The sequence below is a fragment of the Theropithecus gelada genome, chromosome 11 (assembly GCF_003255815.1).
Source record: "Theropithecus gelada isolate Dixy chromosome 11, Tgel_1.0, whole genome shotgun sequence".
Lineage (NCBI taxonomy): Eukaryota > Metazoa > Chordata > Mammalia > Primates > Cercopithecidae > Theropithecus > Theropithecus gelada.
Genome location: NC_037679.1, coordinates 99,831,791 through 99,850,442, shown reverse-complemented (window position 1 = coordinate 99,850,442; position 18,652 = coordinate 99,831,791). Strand labels below are relative to the sequence as shown.

The 18,652-nt window shown below is 44.1% G+C and overlaps 1 protein-coding gene across 2 annotated transcripts in view; it reads left to right on the top strand.

The window, feature by feature from the left end:
• The window catches only part of KCNA6 (potassium voltage-gated channel subfamily A member 6), a 40,120-nt gene extending 22,562 nt beyond the window's left edge, over window positions 1-17,558 (top strand). For both annotated transcript variants that reach the window (XM_025401449.1, XM_025401450.1), the window contains exon 2: window positions 17,199-17,558. The gene's annotated coding sequence lies outside the window, so the exon portion shown is untranslated. The remainder of the gene's footprint in view (window positions 1-17,198) is intronic.
• Window positions 17,559-18,652: the final 1,094 nt, after the last annotated feature.

The following is an 18,652-nucleotide window of genomic DNA, read 5'->3' as shown; positions in this document are numbered from 1 at the left end:
CTAAATAAAACAAGGCTTCCTGGTCAAAATGAGTAATAGCTCCCTCCTTCCTAGTGCTCTGATTCTAAAGCTGGCGTAGTTGTGGAATTATTAGTGCCCTCATGTTTGTGGTTGGGACCAGAGAACAGGGGTCTTTCTCTTGCTTTTCTTCAGACCCCGAGGGGAATGCTCTGCACAGAGCCTGGGTGTCATCAGTCAGCCCATGACCATCCCTTGTAGACTTGGGAGAACTCAGCCAGAGAGGGAAATGTGAGACTCTGGCAACGTGAAAAAAACAAGTACCTCTCTATTACTTTTTTTTCTAGCCTTGTGAAGTTTGTTCAGCCTACAACCCAGCATTGATTAAAGGCCTGCTCTGTGAGCCCACCCCAGTGGCAGTGTGCCCACTGGGTAAGATAAAGTGAGAGGTGCAGGGACGCACAGGTAGAAGGAGATCCTTCAGGCCTGGTCACATCTGAGGTTATGGGGCAGTGGCCTGATACTCCTGAGACAATACGCTTCTTGATACTCTTTTGAGGGTGGCTGCAGAGGACATTGACTTGTACCTTTGGCTCCTCTGTTCATTCTTCACCTCATAGAATGAACATTTGCAGGCCTGCACTGAGGCACTGTTTTGTCCTTGTTATGTGCTTCATGCCCTAAGTCACCACATCTGAATTCAGTTCCTAGTCACTCGCCTGTCTTCAGAACAAATCCCTACGGAATATCCATCTTTCTAGACCCAGAGACGGTCCTGCCTCTCTCAACCTTCCCTCTGTCCTCATCACTCTAAATCCTAAATCTCCTTCAAAGACCACCTAGCTCATACCCAGCTTTCTTCATGAAGTATTCACGTGGACTGGACCCCTCCTTTTGCACTCAGCAGAGGTTACCTTGTGTTGCTGTACATTTTTAAACTGTAAGAGTCCTTTCTAGAGATACATATACCACCAAACCCTCACCTCTAGGAGTCAACAACCTAGTTGAAAATACGTCTTAAGTACAGTTGGGCTGCCATTTTTTTTGAAGGTGGAGCCCTGTTTCATCTTTTTTATTCCTCAGAGCACAATATCAGGGAACTATAGGTTGCATATAACAGTGGCATTAAAAAAAAGAGAACATTTTTTATCTCATATGACATGGAGTCTTGAGGAAGGACAGCTTCAGGATTGGTAATGTATCAGTTGGCTATTGCTCTGTAGCTAGCCAATTCAAAACTGAAGAGTTTGAAACACCACCATTACTTTATAGCTCCCAATTCAAGCAGGTCAGCAATTTTGGCTGGGCTCAGCTGGGCAGCTCTTCTGTTCTCACCTGTGCTTCCTCATGCATCTGTGGTCATCTCTAGGTTGATCAGGTGGTGCTGCTGGGGGTTGTGTGACTGTTGGCCAGGGAGCCTCAGTATCCAGCCTATGTTGCTCCCATATCTCTAGCAGGGCAGCCTGGAGTTTCCCTCTTGAGATGAGATTTGGAGTTGGTGCCGTCACTTCTGCTGCAATGCTGTTGACTAAGACTCAGTAACGAGGAAATAGACTCTGTCTCTTGATGGGAGGAGCTTCAAGAGCACATTGCCAAGGGCAGGTGGAGCATTGGAAGCATTTTTTTTTGTAGTGGGTCTGCCATGGCCAATGATGTTAGGGCTTGAAGAAGTCTGTTTTTAGGACTTGCTTGGATTTTTGCCTCATGCTCACAGATGGCAGCAGCAGTTCCAAGCATCATGTCCTCACACAACAGTGTGTGCAGGCAGGAAGGGTTGAGCCTAAGGATGATGAAAACCTCCCCAGCTGTCTCTTATGAGCCTTTCCTTAGGCTGTGGTTAGGGCAGGGCTGTCCTAACCAGAATAGACCAAAGGCTAGGATTATCATGATTAACTTAGAGTCATCCCTAGGCTGGGAGGGACTTGTCTTCTTCTTCTTGTCCTTTTCCTTCTTCGTCGTCTTCTTTTTTTAATTATAATTTTTTTTTTGACAGGGTCTTGCTCTGTCACCCAGGCTGGAGTGCAGTGGCATGATCATGACTCTCCGTAGCCTTGATGTCTCAGGCCCAAGTGATCCTCTCACCTCCGCCTCCTGAATAGCTGGGACTACAGGCACACCCACCACGTCTGGCTAATAAATTTTTATTTTTATTTTTTGTAGAGACAGGGTCTTGCTGTGTTTCCCGGGTTGATCTGAAACTCCTGGGCTCAAGCAGTCCTCCCACTTTGGCCTCCCAAAGTGCTGGGATTATAGGCATGAGCCACCGTGCCCAGCCAGTCTGTCTTCTTTGAAGGACTTCTTTGAAGTCAAAAGTGTTGGCTTTCAGAAACCTGAACAAAATTGGGGCTCTGAGAGCACAAAGGCAGCAGTGGTGGGGGTGACAGCTGGGTTGGGAACTAGTAGGGTGTGGAAGAAGAAACTTACATGGTGTCTTGTATTCACTTATTTTTTTTAAATAGACATTTATAGTAAGCCTATATGTATGAGGCACTAGAGAATTAAAGGTGAGCAAAACTTTAATCTTCTAAGAAGGTCAAATCTAGATGGCAGATACGAGTCAACAGTTGACTCTAGTACAATGATGGTAAATGGTAGAGGTAGGGGCTTGGGAGTTTAGGGCAGACTTTTAGGGCTTACATGAGGGCCCGGATCTTGCCCTGCTGTTCATGCCTTACCACCAGTGGGTTCTGACAGTAAAGACCAATGCAGGCAGCAAGGCACCACTTTATTCGTATCCAAAGCAGGACCCAGCTACCTGCAATTCAGGGCTCTCCAGTAAAAGACTGAGTTGAAACCCACAACTGGAATTGCAGGCCAAAGTGGGGTCTCTTACTGTCATCTACCTTGGAGCCAAAATCTGTGACAAGCTCTTTTAGAGGCAACTTTCAGGAGGGTAAGAGAACAAGACCCAGAAGTCGTTCTAAGCCCTCTTGCCCAGATGATTTCATGGAGTGAGAATCATATGGACAGAAAGGAAAGGTGCCTGGTCTGACCCAAGGGGTCAGGGACTGAAAAGTGAACTGGATATGAAGACTGACTTAAGGCACAATAGTTGTGTTAACTGGTAAAATGTAGCCTAACCAATGTATTGGGTTCAACTACTGGGATTAGGAATTTAGCATTCTTGGAGTCTATAGGGGGGAAATTAATAAATGCAAGTATAATTGAGTACTCCCATTTTTCTAAGAAAAAGAGAATGATATTTCTAAATTTTTTTTTTCTTTCCTTTTTTTCTCCATTTCCCCCTGCTCCCCACTTCCTACTTAGCCCTTTGGAAATGTAGTTCTAACCTTTACCTCCCCTTCAGCAGACACTCCCTACAGGGCAATTTCATCTAACTATGCACTTAGAAGCTCCAGAGTGGAACTCTGCCACCAGGAGACTTCCTCATGGGACAACAGTCAATCTCCAACCCAAAGTTGCCTGTTATGAAACTCTCTCCCACCTGGAGAGTTTTGGCTGCCTTTAACAACCTAGTTCTGCCCACAAAGACATCAACTCAGCTGTCTGATTGATAAGGCACCGAAGCCAATATGTGTACCCCCACCTGCTGGCTTCCTCTCCTGCATGTCATTCATGCTAGGCCCCCTTTAAAAAGAACCTTCTTTCTGTTCCAAAGGCAAAGTGGTGCCCTTAAGGCAGGAAGCCTATACTTCTTCCTGTAAGGTAGCTATGGAATAAAAAGTCACTCTCTTTTTTTTTTTGAGATGGAGTTTCATTCTTGTTACCTGGCTTGAGTGCAATGGCACAACCTTGACTCACTGCAACCTCCACCTCCTGGGTTCAAGTGATTCTCCTGCCTCAGCCCCCTCCCGAGTAACTGGGATTACAAGTGCCTGCCACCATGCCTGGCTATTTTTTTTTTTTTTTTGTATTTTTAGTTGATATGGACTTTCACCATGTTGGCCAGGCTGGTCATGAACTCTGACCTCGGGTGATCCACCTGCCTTGGCCTCCCAAAGTGCTGGGATTACAGGCACGAGCCACCATGCCTGGCCAAAAGTCACTGTCTTTATACCAGACCTCACTCTTGTTAATTGGACTCTGCCCACAGCGAGTAGATCAGGTGGACTCTGAAGTAAGTGATACTGTGAAGGCAGGTAGCGGGTGGTCTGGGTAAGTGAGGAAGAACAACAAATTCTTCCTTGGCACTGGAGGCGGTCAGGGAGGGTTTCTTAGGGGAATTAACACTTCAGCAGGGCCTTGGAAGATGACTTGGAATTTTCATTGTTGAAAATAAAATTTTTAATAAGAGAAATGGCATGGGGCTCAAGCATGGGATGCTGTGTTCAAGGACCCAGGAGCCTGGGTTATATAGAGTAAGAGAAAGGGTACAGGAAAGGCTAGAAAAATAAGTTGGATTCAAGATTGTGAAGAGTCATGAAGCTGCTTAGAAGTGGGATTCATTCTGAAGGCCATGGGAGCAAGCAGGAGTTTTAGATCAAAGTGACATGCTCAGGTCACATTTAGGAATGATGACTCTGGCTGAAGCAAGATGGGAGTGGGAGAGACTAGCATGGAGGGGACCCAGTGGGAGTAGTGTCTGATATAGCCAGTTGCAGGGAGACATGCCCGGGCGGCTCACCCAGGAGAAATATTTTGTCATTGACATTGCTTATAATTGCTAACTGTGATATTGTGGAATATATATTTGGTCTTCATCTTCTTTCCTGGCATAGGGATCTCCAAAGTGATGTCTTTTTGTATGTCAATGAGTTTACTGATGGCTGGCAGACCCTGGATAGCTTCAGGACAGTGGCTGGTCACTGAAAAGACCAAGGCAGGATTATAGGGCTAGAACTTTCAATCCTGCCCCACCAAGGGGTGAGGGGCTGAAGGTCAAGGCAATCATCAATGGCCAGTGGTTAGATCAATCATGCCTATGTAATGAAGCCTCCATAAAAACTCCAAAAAGGACTGGTTTCAAAGAGCTTCTGGATAGCTGAACACATTGAGGTTCCTAGAAGGTGGCACACCCTGAGAGGGCATAGAAGCTCTGTGCCCCTTCTCCATACCTTGCCCTGTGCATCTCTTCATCACTATCATTTGTAATAAACCCATAAATGTAAGTAAGTTTCCTGAGTTTGTTGCTCCACCTATGGGAGGCTTTTATGGAAACCCAAGCAGAAGAGGCTACAGTCACTTACTGAGCATCTGCTGGGAGTGCATGGATAGACGGCCTGAGTGTGGGCTCTGCAGCTCAGCGGCGGTTTGAAGAGAACCTTTGTATTTGGGTGCTGCTGCACTAGGCTGCGGAGACGGCTCTCCAAGTGTTCCACTCTGGGTAGAATAAGCACACCCACTAAGAGGGCATAAGGTAGGGAGGGATGGGGTGGCATCATCTGACTGGCCTCGGCTGCAGGGTCCCATAAGTTCCACCTCTTGTGGCCATGGCCACAGTGGCATCCCCTTGACCCTCTCCAGGAGCCTAAGAACTCCTTCCTCTGACTGCTTGGAGGGGGTGGTAAGGAACAGTGTCTCTTTTATTCTTGGAATGTCCTCCATAAAAATTTCAGAGCTGCCTGGGAATCAAGTTGAGTGGAGATGTTTGATGAATAGGTTTATTCAGAAACAAACCCTGCAGCATCTGTGGCTCCTGGCTTGTCTAGGAGCCCTGCTCCGTGCCTTTGATACTGAGAGGTGGCAGCATGGCACCTTATACACACTGGAGGCTACCAGTGAGTTTACAGGGTGATACTATTTGCAGAGCAGCGACTGAAGACAACTGCTTTTCTTGATCTCTTATTGCTTTTCAAGTGTAGCCTACATGAAATGGGATATGATGGTCCAGTTTACTCAGTCTCTCTGAAAAGTGAGAAACTTTGTTATGTCTATTTGCTGTTGATCTGCTGCCTGATTTTGAACAGAGCATATAACCTATCTGCATAACTAAATGCCGTACACTTGGAGGCTTCCATAACAGAGACTTATTTTTTAACTGCTGTGGTAGCTAGAAATCCATCATCAAGCTGTCAGCAAATTTGTTTCTGGTGAGGGCTCTCTTCCTGGCTTGCAGATGACTGCCTTCTCACTGCGGATGCACATGGCCTTTCCTCTGTGCACAGAGTGAGAAAGAGCTCCAGTGTGTCTCCCCTTTTTATGAGGTCACCAATCCCATGGGACTAGGACCCCACCCTTATGACCTCATGTAACCTTAACTACTTACTTAGAGGTCCATCTTCAAATACGGGCATTCTGAGATGTAGGGCTTCAGCATATGAGTTTTGGGGAAACACAAACATTGGTCCATAATACATACCCTTAAAGATGTTCTCCTGCTCTGATTGCTTTCAAAGGCTCTCAGGAGTTCAGGCATAATATACATAAAAAAGCAGGCAAACTCTGCTTATGCATAGAATAATAAAGTTTGTGCGTTGAACTCAAAAGCTTAAGGAAGACTTGGTTTAAAGATTTAAAATCTTAATAAATTGAATGCAGTTGACCTGTAAACAACATGGGTTTAAACAGCGTGAGCCCACTTATGCATGGATTTTCTTCTGCTTCTGCCACCCCTGGAACAGCAAGACCAGCCCTTCCTCTTCCTCCTCCTCCTCAGCCTACTCCGTGTGAAGACAATGAGGATGAAGACCTTTACAATGATACACTTCCACTTAATAACCAGTAACTATATTTTCTCTTCCTTATGATTTTCCTAACATTTTCTTTTCTCTAGCTTACTTTATTGTAAGAATATACTACATAATACATATAACATGCAAAATATGTGTTAAATGACTTTTTGTGTCATCAGCAAGGCTTCTGGTCAACAGGAGGTTATTAGCAGTTAAGTTTTGGGGGAGTCAAAAGTTATATGCAAAGTTTCAGCTGCTCGGGATTCGGCAACCCTAATTCCCAAGTTGTTCAAAGTCAACTGTATTTATTTATCAAAGCAATGTATTTTCCTTTTTTTTTTTATTTGAGACGGAGTCTCGCTCTGTCGCCCAGGCTGGAGTGCAGTGGCCGGATCTCAGCTCATTGCAAGCTCTGCCTCCGGGGTTTACGCCGTTCTCCTGCCTCAGCCTCCCAAGTAGCTGGGACTACAGGCGCCCACCACCTCGCCTGGCTAGTTTTTTGTATTTTTTAGTAGAGACGGGGTTTCACCGTGTTAGCCAGGATGGTCTTGATCTCCTGACCTCGTGATCCACCCGTCTCGGCCTCCCAAAGTGTAGTATTACAGGCTTGCGCCACCGAAAGCAATGTATTTTCTAAATAACTATTCAGGAAACAAAAGCCACCTTGTGGAAACAGAAAACATGCCCATTGACATATACGTATACACGCACAGAAAAAAAGACTGGATGTATATTAATAATAATAGTCATAGCTAGTAGTTACAGAACACTGTGCCTTATATAAACATTATCTTAAATCCTCCCATTGTGGATAGCTTCAATTATAATTTCCATTTACCAGAGGAGGCCACCGAGCAACTGGCCTAAGACCAAGTTTATGTGACTCCAAAGGCAAAGTGCTTGTTTTTTTCTGAGTAGAAGGTACATGCACAATTTTTATTTCTTTTTTATAGTTTTCTGAAGTCAGTGAATTATTCATAATGAGTGTGTACTTTTTTTTTGGAAGAGAAAAAACTTCCATCATGAAAAGTTATAGTGGATGGCTATGGTAAGAGGCAAACAGGGAAAAATCATAAGTTTATGTCATTCCTGAATATTCTAGTTGTAGAAGGAAGCAGTTGATTTGGGCCTAAAATGGTATTTTGTTTGCATTTCATTGATAATTATGATATATATCCTCTTAAAGATAAAGTGACCCTTGAGAGTGTCTGGATAATTTTCCTGTAGGTAACAACCCCATTAAAAAGTGGGCAAGAGACCTGAACAGACACTTTTCTAAAGAAGGCATGCACGTGGTCAATAAGCATATGAAAAAAGCTCAATATCACTCATCATTAGAGAAATGCAAGTCAAACCCACAATGAGATACCATCTCACACCAGCCAGAGCGGCGGTAGCCCTAACTTGTTGCATGCCACTTCTTTACCTCCTGGGAATGAATGCACAGGGCTCTGGTGACAAATCTGAGGGAAGCAGAAAATTTTACCAAGCTCGAGGTTTTAAGGGATGACATGTTCCACATCAATCACAGAAATGGCAGAATGCTTGGGAAACATCTGTTGAGCCTAACTCCAACAAGACTGAGATGGTCAGTGGCACGCACTGGGTCAGCAAGAAGGATGGTTCAGATTCTGGTCCCAGAATTCCCTGCTGATGTGGCATAGCCCAAGCTCTGGGGAGCGGAGCCCACTTAGGGATGTGTCCCTCAATAGCCAGCTATTGCCCGAGACTAACTGGAGGCAGAGGATTGGGTGTTTTTAAAGTGCACACAAGGAAGATTCTCAATTGTATTATATTGCGAACATAAAAATTTAGGACTGCCCGTGTTGATTGCAGCTTGTGTCTGAAGGGGAGCTTATTTAAGGAAGACAATCTGATAGTCTTACTCCTTAGAAGGAACTTTAAAGAATATTTGGTTGATCATATAGTCCTGATAAGCAGGAAGAAAAAGAAAGGATGAATTTAAACTCATTTTACTCAGCAAAGGGTGACATTAATATTGGATTATCAGGCAGTACCTAATTGCACAAGGGGTATGAACAAGTGGTGCTCAACATTTGACATTCAAATTTAGAGTCCACTGATGTCCCCATCTTATGCTGAATTTAGAATCGTGTGCATTAGGTGACAGATGAGCATTCTCATGGTGGCCCCATCAGCCAGCCAGTATCACTATCTTTTCTGTATAATAATGCTGTATGCATAATAAATTGGTAATTTATTAAGATTATAAGATAAATAAGAAATATTTAGTAAGATTTATTTAATCTTATTTTTGGCAATTTTTTGTCCTTATTTTATCAAAGTGAGAAGAAAATAGAGACGTCTGCAGCACAAAGCATTGGTGTTAAAACTTAATAAACTTGAGGCAAGATGAAAATCATTAGATTTGCCTAAAGTGCTCTATCAGATGTTCAGTGGAATTCAGCCAATTGAATATGTATTGAAGTGCAGAGGAAGGTAACGTATTTGAAGATCATGTGTGAAGTGCTGGAAATATACCATCAATGATGATGTCTAAAAGGCAAAGTGTGAAGGAGGGTTTTGTACCATGTTAGCTTGCCGGCATAGAAACCCATACAACACATGACCTTTTGCACCCTTTCTGTCAGTACATTTCCATTTCCAGAAATTTAAATTTTAATCTAAAAATGGGGACTGGTAATATAGAGAGGAGAGAGGGAAACAGGGCATTCAAAGAAAAAACATGCGATCTCCAAGTTGTAGAATTGTAGGGTAGAGATGAGACAGATGAATAAATGTTAATTAAACTAAAGCAATACATACTGGTTGTTGCCACAGGAAAGCATAGTGTATCATACAAATTTTTCAGCATGTATGTATTGAGGTCCTCCTGTCTTCTAGGCACTGGGAATATAGTGATTAATGAAACAAAAGATTTCTTCCTTTTATGGAGCTTATATGTATGTATGTGTGTGTGTGTGTGTGCGCGCATGTGTGTGTGTGCTGATGAGGAGGAGTGGAAGGAGATGTTAATCCATTAAGTCAAAATTTAAAATTGCAACTGTGCACATGTTACTGGAAACTGATACCCACAAAACTGCTATGAAAATCCAAATTAGGGACATTTAACTCAATGACATTTTAGCTGATATTTGAATGATTAACAGGAGTTAAATAGTCAGAGGAGGTAGAAACCACATTCCAGGGAGAGGGGACAGTGTATCCAAAGGCCCCATGATGAGAGGAACATGGTAAGTATGAGCACGGTGAGCTTGGAGCTAGGTCCACAGGTTATGAGTTTTATCTTCAGCCTTGGAGCCACGGGATGAATGCCTTAGATGGGTTTCAAGTGGTGGGGTGGTGAAATGGTTTGGTAGTTCTCACACTGCTATAAAGAGCTACCTGAGACTGGGTAATGACTCACAGTTCCACAGGCTATATAGGAAACCTGACTGGAGAGGTTTCAGGAAACTTGGAGTCATGGTGGGAAGGTGAATGAGAAGCAACCATGTCTTCACGTGGCGGCAGGAGAGAGAGAGCAAAAGGGGAAGTGCTCCACACTTTCAAACAACCAGATCTTATGGGAACTCACTCACTATCATGAGAACTGCAAGGGGGAAATCCACCTCTATGATCCAGTCACCTCCCACCAGGTCCTGCCCCAACATTGAGGATTACAATTCAACATGAGATCTGAGTGGCGACGCAGCCTAACCATATCCGATGGGGTAATACGATTGGATTTGTGAGTGAAAATATCGGTCTGGCCACAATGTAATGGATTGGAGGGACTGGAAGGATGCAGGTGGACCAATGATAAAACTTGTGTCCATGGCCAGGTGAAAGATGGGACTAGGGCAGTAGTGATGGAGATGGAAAGAGGTGAATAGGTTTGAGAGCTTTGGGAAGGTGAAAGCTTTGGTACTTGGGAATCAATTGGAGGTGGTGGGATAGACAGAAAGGGAGGAAGAGGATGACTTCCAGGCATTAATAATACAAAATAGTAGATAATTCAATAGTCACTTCATTTTGGCATTGGAATGAAATATGATTTGGGTGGAGGGCAAAACAGTAATCATGTTTTAAAAATTCTTTACTTTGTATTAAAGTAATATATGCACACAGTTTGAAAAGACAAGCAATAGTTATGTTAGGCCATTCTTGCGTTGCTATCAGGAAATACCTGAGAGTGGATAATTTATAAGAAAAGAGGTTTAATTGGCTCACGGTTCTGTAGGTTGTACAGGAAGCATGGAGGCGTCTGCTTCTGGGGAGGCTTCAGGGAGCTTTTACTCATGGTAGAAGGCAAAGTGGGAGCAGGCAGTTCACATGGCGAAACCAGAAGCAAGAGGGCGAGGTGGGCAGTGCCACATACTTTTAAACAACAAGGTATCATGAGAACTCACTTGCTATCTCAAGGACAGCACTAAGGGCATGGTGCTAAACCATTCATGAGAAATCCATCCCCATTACCCAATCACCTCCCACCAGGACCCACCTCTAATATTGGAGATTACATTTGACATAAAGTTTGGGTGGAGACACAGATCAAAACCATATCAATAGTATAAGGCTTCCAGGGAAAACCAGCTTGCCCATGTGTCTCTCTCCCTTACCATGAAGCCAGTCCATAGAGGGACCACTTTCAATTATTTTAAGTTTGTTTTCTGAGATTGACCTTTATTTTTTTCTCAGTAAATGCAGATGTTACTCTTTCTTGATTTACTTTTTCATTTAACAATATTTCTAAAGCACCTACTATGTGCCAGTCACTCTGTTCTAACCATGGATGCATCAGCAAACAAATTATGGGTACATATAGCAAACAGAATTCCCTGTCCTCATGGTGCTTTCATTCCAGTAGGGAGAATAAACAAATGTTTAAATAAAATATTACTATAACCATCTCGTTATAATGAGGTGGTGCCCTTTGTAGAGATGATTATAAATAATATGGAGAAAAGTAAACCACAGCAGAGGTAATGTAGGGAATGTCAGGGAAGAAGTACAGTGTTAAATAACAGAGTGGGAGAAGGGGCAGGCTTACTGAGAAGATGGCATCTGAGCACAGAACCTGAAGGATGGGAGGACTGGACCCTGTGGATAATGGGGGAAGGGGCAGGTTAAGCAAGGGGAACAACTAGTGCAAAGGCCCTGAGGTGGGAGGACATGGGGTAACTGAGGAACAGAACAGCAAAGGGGCCTTTACTGCTGGAGGAAGGTGAATGAGGAGGAGAGTAATTTGGGTGGGGTAAGCCAGGGTGACCCAGATTGCATAGGGCCTTTGGGCTGCCATAAGGACTGTGACTCTGCGTGATGGTGTACCTCTTGCCTTTGTACATGAAGCCATACTCTATCACTTTCTCTGCCTCCCCCATAATTTTTTGGTTAAATCAGTGTTCAGTGTGTCTGTCACTATCACTATCAAAGACTATTTTCTGCATTGCAAAGCAGTATATTATAATGTTAATTTATTTTATTTTATTTTTATTTTATTTATTTATTTATTTTTATTTATTTATTATTATTATACTTTAAGTTCTAGGGTACATGTGCATAATGTGCAGGTTTGTTACATGTGTATACTTGTGCCATGTTGGTGTGCTGCACCCATCAACTCATCAGCACCCATCAACTCGTCATTTACATCAGGTATAACTCCCAAAGCAATCCCTTCCCCCTCCCCCTCCCCATGATAGGCCCCGGTGTGTGATGTTCCCCTTCTCGAGTCCAAGTGATCTCATTGTTCAGTTTATAATGTTAATTTAATGTCTTGTAAACATTTTGTTAATAATTACCTCATTTTCTTCACCTGCTTAATTTTCAGTGTTCCTGTTTATAATTCTTTCCAGATTTGCCAACGGAGTTGGAAAAAGCCCTCTGAACGTGGTTTCCCATGCGATCAGATGCATCAGGCTGTGGACCATTCAGTTCCTTTCCCCCTGGAGCCTTCCTTTCTGGAGCCTTCCCTCCCCCACTGTCTTGCCTGCTTTCTCTCTGCCCTGGACAGCTGGTGTCCTGGGAATTCTTTTCCTTCCCTTCTACATTGGGTCTTCATTTTTCTGGACTATATGTTTCTTCTTTCTTGGTTTATTTCTTCTCTGGATTGGACAAACCCTTCAGTAGGGTTAAGAAAGGGTAAATGGAAAGTGGAGTTTTGAGTTTTCATGCCTCAAAATGCCTTTATCCAGTTCTCAAACTTTATGAATTGCTGGATGGATGTTAAATTCCAGAATGGGTATCGTGGTTTCTTAGAATTTTGAAAGCATTGCTCTGCTGCTTCCTACCTTCCACCCTTGCTGCAAGGAGTCAAGGCTTCTCCGATTTCTTTGTACATGAACTTCTCTCCTGATGGTACCCAAATCTAAACCAAAATTCATTCATGTTTCATATACACTTTGTACACATAGCCTGAAGGTAATTTTTCAATAACTTTGTGCGTGAAACAAAGTTTGTGTACATTGAACTACCAGAAAGCAAAGGTGTCACTACTTCATGTTGGCACTCAACAAGTTTCAGATTTTGGAGCATTTTGGATTTTGGATTTTGGAGTTTGGGGTTAGGGATGCTAGACCTGTAACACACTTACATTGCTTTTTAATTTTTATTTTTTAAGTCTTGGAGTTTGGGATTAGGGATGCTAGACCTGTAACACACTTACATTGCTTTTTAATTTTTATTTTTTAAGTCTTAGGAAAATTGACTTCCAACTATGGAAGATAAGGATTTACCTTTCTTACACCACCCACCGTTACTCTCCACAATATAGACACACACCCATCTCAACCCACTGTAATATAAATAACATATTTATTAGTTCAGCATTCATCCTACTTTATTATGATGGTGTCAATAGTATTCCTCCTCGAGCCACATAATGTGCAGTGTTGTCATTCTGTTTCCTTTCTTGTACTGCTTTTTGCTTTCTTCTGGGTTACTGAATATCTTCTTTTTCCTTGTTTAGTTTTCTATATACCTATCACTGATACCCAAATGGAGAGTGGGGTTCAGGAAACTTTCCACCAGAAACATAAATCTCCTCCTACATGCAAACACAACAGGCTGTCTCTCACCTTCATCTTGACTTCTGGGGCCACTCTGTCCCCCTGCTTCAGGATGGCCGAGGCCTGTTGCTTCACCATTGTCCTGGAACACCCCTTTACTATTGCCCAAATATTTCCCTCCGCCTCTCTGCTGCAAGTAGTAGCTTTGATGAGGATGGTATTTGAGGTTGAAAACCACCTCCATTGTCTTCTAGTTTCTAATGATGTTTTTGGTAAAATCTGATACCCTAATTTCCAAATTTCATGATGCTATACCTTGATGTAGGTCTATCTTTATCCATTTTCTTGGGTGTTCAGTGGGCACTCTGGGTCTGGAAATGCATGTTTTCAATTCTTGAACATTTAAAAAACTATTTCTTTAATAATGTTCTTTCATTGTTTTTGCCTGTTCTCTTTTCCTATAACTCTGTTATAAGACTTTGGATCCCCTGGGCTGGTTCTCAAATTTCCTTATTTCTTCTCTATTCTTTTCCATTCTACTTTCTGGGAGAGTTCCTCAACTTTGTTTTCTAGCTCTTCTATTGAAGTTTTGATTTTGGCTGTCATATTTTTAATTTCCAAAGAATTATTTTCTTCTCCTTGGGTGGTTCCTTTTTATAATAGCAGCTTCTTCTTGTTTCATGGATAAAATAGTTCATCTTATTTATCTGAGGATTTTTAATATATCTGAAGTTTTCTCTTGCTTCTGGAATTTTCTGTTTTCTCTGAGTTTCTGTCTTTGGTTTTGACCTTTCAGAGGCTTTCCTTAGATGTTTGTAATTTGAGGATCTCTGTTCATTTTCACGAGTGAAGCACTAAGAAGCTTTACTGGAATCTCTGTGTCTTTGGAGCTTGTGGAGTGGTGAGCTTATTGCAGAGTGATGAAGCTGGGATCAGGCTGTCTCACTGGGGGCCTCCAGTATCTACAGGCCTTTTTTTTTTTTCTTGGAATCCTTCGGTTTTTCCATGAAAATACTCTCCGACTTGCCTGTTTGATATTACCCTGGGAGCAGAGCAGGGGAAGTGGCCAAGTGTCTCACCATTCAACATGTGGGATTTCCCCTCACACTTAACTCCTTGCCTTCAGTACGGTTCCTCCAGAGCCTTATATGGTGCCAGCTTTCCTTGAGTCTAGGCCCTTCTGGTATAGTTTCTCCAGAATAAATTTTACATCTTTTGACAAGGTGGTAGGATTAGTAGGTGCTTGGTTTTGTGAGGTTGCAAAGGAGACCTGAAAAGGTGTGTCTAACTGCAACCAGTTTTTAGCTCTGCCCCTCAACCCTGCTTCTGTGGCACCTGACACCCTCAACTCCTGAGCCTTTATAGGTTCCTGGGGGTAAATCAGGTTGTATCTCATTGGCATCAGCAGGGACTCAGGCTCTAAATCTTGCCCCCTCCCAAGTAAAATGCTATTTCTCCAGGGGCTTTCCATCATCTGCAAATTGGTTTTTTTTTTTTTTTTTTTTTTTTTTTTTTTTTTTTTTTTTTTTTTTTAGTAGAGACGGGGTTTCACCATGTTAGCCAGGATGGTCTCGATCTCCTGACCTCGTGATCCACCCGCCTCGGCCTCCCAAAGTGCTGGGATTACAGGCTTGAGCCACCGCGCCCGGCCTTGCAAATTGGTTTTTAATATTTTCATCCACTATTCTGATTTCTTTGTCTACGTAATTTACCTCCTCTCTTCTCTGTAAAAATTTCCTCTGCTGTTATTTTTGTAGGGTTTCAGGAGGTTTTTTTTTTTTGAGACGGAGTTTCGCTCTTGTTGCCCAGGCTGGAGTGCAGTGATGTGATCTCGGCTCACCGCGACCTCCGCCTTCCGGGTTCAAGCGATTCTCCTGCCTCAGCCTCCCGAGTAGCTGGGATTACAGGCATGCGCCACCACGCCTGGCTAATTTTGTATTTTTAGTAGAGACGGGGTTTCTCCATGTTGGTCCGGCTGATCCCAACTTTTTAATCAGTCATTTTAAACTCTAGATCAGATGGACTTCCCCAGTGATGTTTTCTTTGGGCTCATATAAAAATTACGGTGCATTCCCTAAGAACATACAGTAGGTGGAGCCATAGAACAGTCCAGGGAGAACGCTCCTGATGTTTAATTTACATTCGTAGCAGAATTGAGTCTAATGACCCTTAGCCTTTAGAACTTGTGTTCAGGCACCTGACACAACTCCACATTTATGAATGCAGAAGTGCTTGTACAGGCTTTTCCTCCATCACATGTGCGTGCGAAGAGTAATGAGTTTTCCGTTCATTTCCCTTTGAAACAACCGAAGAAAACTTTGACCCTTTGCTAAGGTACCTTTCACCTGATGGCCACTGGAATTGCACACAGAGATTTTTGCTCTTTTTCTTTCTCACCACTTTGCAAGAGCTATTGCACCCTCACGAAGCCAGTGGGAAGCCCCTGAACAATGTCCTAGTGAGTCTGACGCCAGAGAGTCAGTGACAGTCACCAGGCAAACTGCTGTCCTGAACACCAGGCTTTACAGTTAAATTTGTGCTTGAGTAAGATTACCAGTTACTCCATGCCATGGACCTTTGGGCTTGCTCCCAAATGATTTAAATTACAAACGTGAAGTCTTTTCCTTCTGCAGAAGTCCATTGCATGGGCGCAATCATGATACCAACTGGAGTTTATGGAAACCTTATTTACCTTTTGCAAAGCAGATCACAAACACCTTGTTGTTGTTGCTCCTGTTTCACATGCAGAAACAGAAATGACAATGGTTGCTGGTTTGTTTGGCGACTCTGGCTTGCTCTTGGAGTACTTTCTGGTAGTCACAGAGACACATGCATTGTGTCAGGGATGACAAGCGAGGAGTTTAACTTTGCCCAGGCCACGGTAGAGGCCGATGTTAAACACAGGACTTCGGGCAGCACATCTCACAGGCTTTGCAATAGCGTGTGGGCCAGACGGGAAAGGCCGCAGAGAGATCAGTCATGCAGAGGACTGGTCTGCGTGGGAGTTATCTGCCTCTGATATACACATGACTGGGCAAATATCAAGGGTGGAGTTATTTTTTTACGTGGACTTCCCAACCAAAGGGGCTCTTGGCCGTAGGGGCTCAGCCGGGCCTAGAGGGACTGGACTCAGCATTGTGGGAAGGAGACTCGAGAACATTCTGGCAGTGTAGAGGTTGGGTAAGGAGGAGCCAGGCAGTGGCAGGAACTCTTTCAGGGAGAGAGGAACATGCCTGATGTTGGTCCAGGCTGAGGGTGGGAGAGGGGACCCTTCGACCATGTGGACGGTGGGAGGTGTCAGGGAGCAGCGAGAGCAGCTGGATAGATCAGATGAGACTGTGCTCTCTGGGGCCTGGAAGTCGGGCACACGGGTTGGACTGGACTCTAGAGGGACTCGGGGGCCGTTAAAGGTGAAGAATTAATGACAACAGTATTAAGGACAACATGGGCAGAAATGGCTTCAGGTTGCACAAGCTCACAGTCACTGATTAGTTGCCGGAGTTCGCTGGGTGGCAGTGGGAGGTACAGTTTGAACAGACCAGAGCGCCTAAGGCTGGGGACCCGGTAGGAGATCCCTAGGCAAATGCTAGCGGGGTGAGGAAGCACACTGTTGTTTCCAGGTTTCTCAGTTCCATCCCTCATTCAACACACCCTTATATCGCTAACTACACTTCCTTTTGTTCTGGTTCCTCCCTGGCAGGAAAAATGCTGGCAGGTGGTGCAAGCAAGGACATCTACGCATAGAATTCTGACAGCAGCTGAACCCTCAACTTCTTCAGAAGACGAGACCCCCTGCCTGGGTGATCTGGCCTGACACCCCTGTGGAGGCCCCCCACAAGCAGCAACCAAGCCAGAAAAAGCTGAGACCAGACCCGCTGTCCCTAGAGATGGGGTCCAGAATGTCGGGGTGAAGCTGTAGGAACAGGGTGAAAGCTGGTGGGCAAAGAGACCAGCTATGGGGTGGTCAGGGGATTCCGGGAGGTGCATGGTTGTGTTGCAGACCCACCCAGGACAAGGGTGGCTGTGGAAGAATGGCAAATAAACATATGGCAAAATCTCAGAGGCTGTGCATTATGCCGTGAGAAAATATCGACGGCCAAGTTAGGCAGACAAGCCAAGTGGTCTCCACAAGAGTAGGCAGGGATCCGAAATTCAGAGCACCTGCAGCTTTCTGGGCATCCTCACTACACAGGAGGATGTGACGGCCACTCACAGATCACCAGATCTGTGACCACAGAGGGCTTGATCACCCTCTGCTGTGACCCGGCCCACAGACGGGACATTCTGTAAGAAAGTAAGATGCGTAACCCATGATCTTAGAGTTATCTGCCTCTGATATACACATGACTGAGCAAATAAAAAGGGCTGAGTTATTTTTTTTATGTGGACTTCCCGGAGGCCAGATGATGCTGTGTGCGGGGTCTCCCAGGCACAGTAAGGGCGTTCTTCCTAGTCACCCAAGTTGTTCTTGTAGCTGACAGCTGTTTTCCCTTGCCTGTCCTCAGTGGAAGGAGGTCACGTTACTTCTCAGCAATCAAACAAGTCCTGTACTCTTCCAGGATCTGTGGTGGGGGACATTCCCACTGCTAGGCACTCATTCAGATGTCTTTTCCTCTTCCTGACGAAATGAAGGATCAGGATGATTTTCTTGCGTGGAATCTTCTTTCCTAACGAGTTGTTGCTGGGGCTCCAAGTTGCTTTAATGCCCACACCCTCCCAGATTGTCCTGAGTGCTGGCGCCTCCTGACCATGCTGCAGAAGTCTGGACAGCAGAGACTGTGGCCTTAGCCATGTGTCTAGCAGAGAACCTGATACAGAATTGTCCCTCATACCATGTGTGGTGAATGAATGAGTGAGGAAATAAATGAAGGAATCTGGTTAATACATACAGTTAAAACACTTACATACAAATAATCAGGGACCCACACATTGTTTACTACAAGTGGAGGTGGTTGTCAAACATCCCTGAAAACACACACACATGCACACACACACACACATACACACACCCCTTTTCTCTGCCAGGCTTCTCTAAATAAATCCAATAACTCTATTAGATGAACTCTAGCCAATTTCCTACTAAATAAACCCAACAATTCTGACACCTCCTGTGAGGGTCTGTTTCCCAAACTGTGTCTAACATTGATTTGTTCA